At 40.8% G+C, this 8,508-nt stretch overlaps 1 pseudogene; it reads right to left on the bottom strand.

Moving 5' to 3' along the window:
- Positions 1-5,881: 5,881 nt before the first annotated feature.
- Positions 5,882-7,084, bottom strand: LOC100950609 (annotated as a pseudogene).
- Between the last annotated feature and the right edge of the window lie 1,424 nt (positions 7,085-8,508).

Genomic DNA, 8,508 nt, shown 5'->3' with positions numbered 1-8,508 from the left:
AGAGTGATCCTAATGAAATATAAGAGACATCACGTCCTCGTCCTCTCCCCACTCAGGATCCTGCTCCTATCACAGTTTCCTGTGACTTTTTGGCCTTTGCTCCCCGCTCACTGGGCCTTAAACCCCACAGCTTCTGCTGCTGCTAAGACTGCAGCCGTCCAGCACACTACCCGTGGAAAGGGCTATTAGCACCCTGTGTAATGTATGTATTTGTGTGTGTGTGTGTGTGTGTGTGTGTGTGTGTATTTATGTCACCTGATCAGAATGTGCATTCCGAGAAAGCAGAAATTCTTGTCCGCTTTGTTTGAACTGGCAAATCTCAGCACTCAGTGTACTATGTTTACAGAATGAGCAAATGAATGAATGGGTGATTGGATGCCAATAGTTGGACCCGGGCCTCTAAGGTCAAACAGGGGGGTAAGCCTTTCTATTTAATCTGCACAAGCACAAGCTATCGGTATAAAGGCAAATGATAACCACACAAAATGAATTTAAATACGAAATGAATAATGAAAGCATTGAAATCAACATTATTGGCTTCAGAGAAAGTAAGATGTGATAGAGGAAATGGGTCCCAGTTCTGAAGTTGACTACATTTTTGTGAGAACGAGTCCTGCTCCACCAGTTAGCAGCCAGGTGACCTTACCTGAACCTTGTCAGCACTAGAGTCCTTGGACCCCTCACTCATGCAAGAGTGAGTGCTGCAGTGCACTCTATCTAGGTTGTCATGAGAGCAAATGAGTTTATATATGTAAAAGGCTTAATTTGAAGTAATTGCTTGATAAATAATAACCATTAGGGCTAGTAATAATAAAAAGTATTTTTTAAATATATACAGATCCTCAAAACTATCTGAAAGAAAAAACAGCTCCCTCTTAGTTATTGTAAACAATTGGTATTGAATCAATAAATATGAATATTAAATTTTAGGACATGGGCAATAATTTGCCTTTGACCTTTGAAAATCCCATGCAAGTCACATCCCATCTGAGAACACCTCAGTCTGACAAAACACTTCCCAGCACTTTAAATCGTGTAGTAGCAATTCTTGCATCACTCAAATCCAAGTACAATTGCCATCTGTGTCTAGAGAAAGGTTGATTGTTCAAAGTCAAGTAAATATATATTTTCATTTTAAAATATCAATAAACGCATTCTTTTGAAAACATCAGTAAGCTCAATAAATACATTAGATAGTAAAATAAATAACATTTTTTTAAGAAAAATTTAGTATGAGAGGTAAGATTCTTTCATGGTTTTGCAAGTCTCTTTGATGTCTGACTTAATAGAAAAAAACTGCGTTCTGTTTTCTCCCTCTTTGTATACTTAGGGTATACAAGTTGGATTCTGTTACATGTACATATCATATAGTGGTTTGGGCTTGTAGTGCACCCATCACCTCAACAGTGTACATTGCACTCAATCTGCTTGTGCATTTAATCTGTTGTGATATCACACATACTTCAGCCTTTAGAAACCTGTCACCCACTCACAAGAAAATGAGAATGAAATAACATATTAGCATTAGAGCCATGCATCACTTGATAACTGAATCCATTCTGAAAAATGCATTTTAGGCAATTTCCTCGTTATGTGATCGTAGTCCACTTATACTAACCTAGATGGTGCAGTCTTCCACACATCCACACTACACAATGCAACTATTGCTCCGGGGCCATGCACCCATGCAGAATGTTACCATATTGACCTTGTAGGGTGTAGGCAACTGTTATCCATGGTAAATATGGTAAATATTTGTATTTCTAAACATATGTAAACATAGAAAGGGTATAATAAATATATGGCAAAAAAGATTTTTAAAAATGGTGCACTTGTATAGGGCACTTGCCGTAAATGGAACTTGAAGGACTGGAAGTTACACTGGGTGGGTTACTGAGTGAACAGTAAGTGGATGTGAGGGCCCAGGGCATCACTATGTCACTATGCAGGAGATACTCAGGCTACACTAAACTTACAGAAATAGTTTTCTTTCTTTAATAACCAATTAATTAGCTTACTATAAGTTTTTACTTCATTAATTTTTAAACTTTTTAACCTATTGGCTTTTTCTTAACAATACTTAGCTTAAAATACTGTACAGCTAGCTATACAAAAATATTTTCTTCCTTTATATTCTTATTTCATAAACTTCTCCCTATTTTTAATTATTTTAATTTTTTCTTTACTTTTTAGACAGTTTTGCTAAGAACTAAGACACAAACACACACATTAGCCTAGGCCTGCACCTTCATCACTGTCTTCTGCCTCCACATCTTGCCCCACTGGAAGGTCTGCAGGGCGGTAACAGGCATGGAGCTGTCATCTCCTATGATGACAATGCCTGCTTCTGAAAACCTCCTGAAGGACCTGCCTGAGGCTGTGTCATAGTTACTTTTTAAATAATAAGTACATTCTACAATAATGATAATAAATACATAAACCAGTAACATGTACCATTGTTACCCAGTACATATACTGTACATAGCTATAGTAACTGCAAGTAATACAATTCCCTATCCCTAGGGCCAGTGGGTTTGTTTACATTCATCATCAAATAGGTGAGCAATACACTACTCTTGACACCTTGCCATGGCTGCACCTTCACTAGGTGATAGGAATTTTTCAGCTCCTTCATGACCTATGGGATCACAGTTGTGTATGTCATCTGTCATTGACTGACATGTCATTTTATAGCCCATGATTGTATTATGATGAAAAATACTTTCACCTTGTGGACTCTCTGTAGTGGTTTTAGAAATAAATCCTCCTAATACCGAATTTTTGATACTGGATTTCCAGGCTCTTGGTCTCAGCAGTTTGAAGAATGAAGCGACAGACCACAGGATAGGTTTTATTCAATAATACAAGTGTTACAGCTCTTACAAAGAACCAAGATTCCTTGCACAGCAGGATCAGCAGTAAGATAGGACTTATAATACGAGTGTTACAGCTCTCACAAGGACCCAAACCTCCTTGCAGAGCAGGACCAGCAGTAAGGTAATGTTACAGCTCTTGCTTTCCTGCTCTCTCTCTCTCTCTCTCTCTCAGGTCTGCAGAAGTCTGTCTGCTTAGGGGCTTATATAGGGACAGTTGTCCAATGAGCTTTTGGGTCCTGAAAACAGACTAACCAGGAGCAGGTTTTGAAAACAGACCAATCAGGGATGCACTGGAGGAATCACTGAAGTCCACGTGAGAAGACAGCATGGCGCCAGTGTCTTCCCCCACTCCTGTCTGGTTCTTTGGCTACTGGAGCCTCCGTTGGGGGAGGGAAGGTCCCCTCGCTTGCCTACACTCCAGCCTGCTGGTTCCTCTGCCAGCTGCCGCCACCAACATCACCAAGATGGAGGCAGCAGGTCCTCCAGCCCCACTCTGCTGAGTTGGCTGGGGTGCCACCTATCCAGTATCACTCCCATCTCTGATTTCCTTGAAACAAAACTTGGAGAACCACTAGGCTACATTCTGGTCTTTTTCTTCTTTTGTTCTCCTTTTCTTTTCTTAATTGTAATTGACAATTTACAATTGCACAGCTGTCACAGCCCTCCATATCTGCAAGTTCTGCATTTGACAGTCAAATATTTTTTAAATGAAAAATAATAATACAACAATAAAAATAATACAAATAAAAATTATTTACACTGTATTCATTATTATAAGTAATCTAGAGCTGTTTAAAGAACACAAATGTGTGTGGGTTTGTGCAAATACTATGCCACTTCATAGAAGGGCCGTGAGCAGCTGTGGGGTGGGATATTTGCAGAGGACCTGGAACCAACCTCCTGCAGATACCAAGAGAAGACTATAAATTTATGGGGTACAAAGTGTGATCGTTTATGAATACAATATAGAAAAATTAAATCAATCCATTTAACACATCCATCACCTCAGATACTTTTTTTTCTTTTTGGGGTGAGAACATTTGAAATTTACTCTTAGCAATTTTAAATGTACAACGTTCTGTTTTTAAGTGTCTTCAACCCACCGTACAACACAATTAAAAACACCCATGCATATTCCTTCTGTCTAACACACTTTGAACCCTTTGACCACCACACCCCCATTTCCCGTAACCAGCTTCTATGCTCTGCTTCTGTACACTTGATTATTTTAGATTTCACAGACAGAGACCCCCACAAAACAAATTTCAATGACCCCCAAATAATCCTGCCCTTAACTTACTACTTGACCTTTTGAGACAAGGGAGCTGAGATCCTGAAGGCCTCAGGCAGACCTCCTAATGCCAAGATTGCACCCACTGCCTTCCCTATGCTGCAGCCCCTTGATAGTTACACCTGCCCTGTGCACCTGCCCCTTCTTTCAAAGCCCCTTATCTCTGTTAGTCAGAAAGATGATTTGAGGAAGCCTCTCCTGTTCTCTCAGCAAAATGTCTGTCACATTAAAAATTCCTTTCTCCCTGGGAAATCCTCATTGTCTCAATAATTGGATCTTTGTGCAAGGAGCCACTGGACCTAGAGCAACTCCCCCCATCCTCAAGGTTCCACAGCACAGCAAGAGCAGGTGCTATCCATGCCAGATTATCTCACTTAGCACGCTGTCCTCCAATTCCCTCCACGTCATTAGCGCAGCAGAACTTTCTCCTTTTTAAAGGCTGAACAGTATCCACTGTGTATGTGTGTAGATACCACATTTTCTTTATGCATTCATCTGCTGATGTTGCCTATTATTGGTTGATTCCAAAAATGGACACTATTGCAGGAAACAAAGGAGCTCACACATCTTTTCTACAAAGTGATTTCACATTTGGGGGTAAATACTCAGAAGTGGTATTGCTGGGTTGTGATTCTATTTTTAAATTTTTGAGGTCATTCCATATAGTTTTCCACCATGGCTGAACTTATTCCCACCAACAGTGGATGCTTTTGTTTTTTCTCTTGCCTACTTTCTCTGGCAAGAATAATCTCTACTCTTCTGTGGAGTAGAAGTGGTGAGAGCAGGCATCCTTGTCTTGTCCAGATCTTAGAGGAAATCTTTCAATTTATTATTATTAAATATAAAGTTACCTGTGGGTTTCTGTTGGGCAGGCTATTTTTTTTTTTTTTTTTTTTTTTGTAGAGACAGGGTCTCACTTTATCACCCTTAGTAGAGTGCTGTGGCATCACACAGCTCACAGCAACTTCTAAATCCTGGGCTTAGGCAATTCTCTTGCCTCAGCTTCCTGAGTAGCTAGGACTACAGGTGCTCACCACAACACCTGGCTATTTTTTTTGTTGCAGTTTGGCCAGGGCCGGGTTTAAACCCACCACCTTCGATATATAGGGGCCAGCACCCAACCCACTGAGACACAGGCACTGCCCTATTTTGTTGAGGTACATTCCTTTGATACCTATTTTGGTGATGATTTTCATAATGAAAGAATATTGAATTTTGTCAATTTTTTTTCTTGAAGGTTAATAAAAGTAGAAATTTTGACAGTTTACTGAGAGAAAAACTTAAAAGATGGAAGTTAGGACCTTTTCCTCATTCCCTTTACTCTTTAACTGAGAATATTTTTAGCCTTAGGACAAAGATTCCAAAAGCCTTAGGACAAAGATTATAATTTACGCTAATTCTTGCACCTGACTTAAGGAGCAGAGTCTCCACCACACATTAGTGCCAAAAATTCAACAGTTGCCTTCAAGTGGCTTGTAATACAGTTGTATGAAGCAGTGAATTCTTTGAAATACATATACCTAATTAAAAAATTCAAAAAACGAATTGTAGTTTTTACTGAAAAATATTTTTTATGTTTGCATTTATTCTTCATTTAACCTTTAAAACACTACTATAGTTGAATATTAAAACAGAAACAATAGCAAGTAGTGAGCATATTATGATTACAGTCCCTCACTCATTCATTACTGCACATAAAATGCCAGCATGCGTGTCATTCACGGGCCCCATTGAGAGGTTTGACACTGCACACCACCTCTGGGATGCTGTTCATCATCCTCATATGCTTCTCCATTGTAATGGCGCCATCTTTCCTGATTTGGATCAAAGTCCACCAGTTCTACTTGATCCATTTCATCAGTCTCTTCTGCTTCCTTCCTCTCTGGTAGAAGCTTTTCCAGCAATGAGAGTTTATCAGGAAAAAGAAAGCCATTTTCAGGAAAGTTTACCTTAACTTCAATGATTAGGTGACCCTTTTCATATGGTCTATGATAAATTGGCATGCCTTCATTTGGCACACGCTTGATGTCTCCATGCTTGACGATCTGACCTGGATGAGAGGTGATGACTATGGTTCTGTTGTCAAGAGTAGCTATTGGCTTTTGGAAGCCACACAATGTTTCAACCAGCTGTATGTCCATACACATGCAAAGGTCTTCTTCTCGTGGAGTAAAGACAGCATGGTCCTTCTGATCTAACACAATGATAATATGTCCTGGCTCCAATCCTGGTTCTTGGTCTCCTTCACCATGGAATGTTATCTTCTGGCCATCTTTCATGCCTTTGTTAATATGAACTTCCAGAATCTTCTTCTCTCAAACTATCTTCCTTCCATTGCAGCTTTTACATCTATCTTTAGGACTGATCCGTTCTCCATGGCCCATGCACACAGATTGAATTTGCTGAACCATTCCAGGTGCTATCTGATGGATTCTTATTTGCATTCCAGTACCTCGGCAATTGGCACAGCACTCTATTGCTCCCTTTTGCCACCTTGACCTTCACATTTGTTGCAAATCACATTCTTTTGCAGAGCTAGTTTTCTTGTGGCACCATTACATAAATCTTCTAAGGTAACCGAGAGCTGATGTATGACATTTTTACCTCTCCTTTTTCTCTGCATCCTTCCTCCTCCTCCTCCAAAAAACATATCAAAGATGTTCATGGGGGAAGCAAAACCACCACCTGCTCCACCCTCTCTAATTGCCTGTTCTCCTCCTTTGTCATATAATTCTGTTTTCTTTGCATCAGAGAGAACTTCATAAGCTTGAGAAATCTGTTTAAACTTCTCGCCTTCATTTGGATCCTTATCAGGGTGGTACTTCAAGGCCAGTTTTCTATATGCTTTCTTCAATTCTTTGTGCGTGGCATTGGGTTTGACTTCCAAAACATCATAGTAAGTGGTTTCTTTCACCATTTTCTACAGCCGGTGAGAGGGCAGAGGCCCACACAGTGGAGCGGAAAGGAGCACTTAGCTGTGCGTTGCTCAGGCAGCCGCCGCTCCTCTGCCTCCCACCAAGCATTCTGGAAAATTCCCTGAAAAATATTTTTTAAGAAAATTTTTTTAAATCTTAAAAATTTTGGCTTGGCACCTGTAGCTCAAGCAGCTAAGGAGCCAGCCAGGTACACCTAAGGTGGCGGGTTCGAATCCAGCCCGGGCCCACCAAACAACAATAATGGCTGCAACCAAAAATAGCCGGGCATTGTGGAGGGCACCTGTAGTCCCAGCTACTTGGGGGGTGGAGGTAGAGGACTCACTTGAGCCCAGGAGTTAGAGGTTGCTGTGAGCTTTGATGCCACGGCACTCTACCCAGGAGGACAGCTTGACGCTCTGTCTCAAAAAAAAAAAATCTTAAAAATTTTTAAATTAAAAATGTCAGCCAATTTTCATGAAAATGCTCATTAAATCAAATAGGAAAAAGTCTGCATGGATATTGGAAACTAAAGACAACAGTCAACATATACCAGAAATTGAAGGACATGTCACTAAACTAATCACCAGTTGGACCAGATTTTAAAAGGCCCTTAATGGACAACATGTGCTCTGTTCCCTGTGCCAAAGTAGTGAAATCAGTCAGGAACCTCAAATGACCCCACTCCCGACCCCCTCCAGGGACCTGCAAAGGGGGCTATTCCACAGCCCTTTGGGAATTTTTGTTTTTTCTCTGCAAACCAGTATCATAAAAACCCTGTCATCAAAACAAATGTGGCATTTTTTTCACCAAAGCAAAATTTGAGAGCTCCCTTAAAACACAAAGATCTAGCTGGGTGGTGGGAGGGTGACTGGAAAAATCACCTATATATCTGTCTAACAAGGGTACAAGTGAACTTTTCTAGAACTAGAATATAAATGTTTTGACACAATGACTATGCAAATGACATGAAATCTATGTTAACCAGCTTGATGAAAGTATTTCAAATTGTATATGAAAACACTACACTGTACCCCATGTTTGCATTAATGTATACAGCTATCATTTAAGAAAAGAAAAAAAGAAAAAAAAAACAGAAAGATCTGAAGCAGTGAGCACCAGGCAGGGGATGTGAAGAGATGCCCAAGTTTAGATTATTGGGGCTGAACCTACATAAGAGGTGGGAGGCTGGGTGGGAAGCAAGCGGGCTTAGGGCCCAGGGAAAGCCTAGCATGCTTGCTCCTGCCCTGGCACACCCGGGAGCAGGAGGAGGGGTGGGCGCCAGTGTTGGGAGCAGCCGAGCTGGGCTCCAGGGAGTGTGCTGGGCACCCTGGATACCTGTCTCTCTGAGCCACAGCCCAACTGCCAGGAGTTGCCCCCTTCTTGGCTTGGACCTGAGTGGACTGTGTGCATAGCTTGAAAGACCCTT

Source organism: Otolemur garnettii, unplaced genomic scaffold (assembly GCF_000181295.1).
Source record: "Otolemur garnettii isolate 467f Iridium unplaced genomic scaffold, OtoGar3 scaffold00045, whole genome shotgun sequence".
In the NCBI taxonomy this organism is placed as follows: Eukaryota; Metazoa; Chordata; class Mammalia; order Primates; family Galagidae; genus Otolemur; species Otolemur garnettii.
This window is presented reverse-complemented; position numbering and strand designations above follow the sequence as displayed.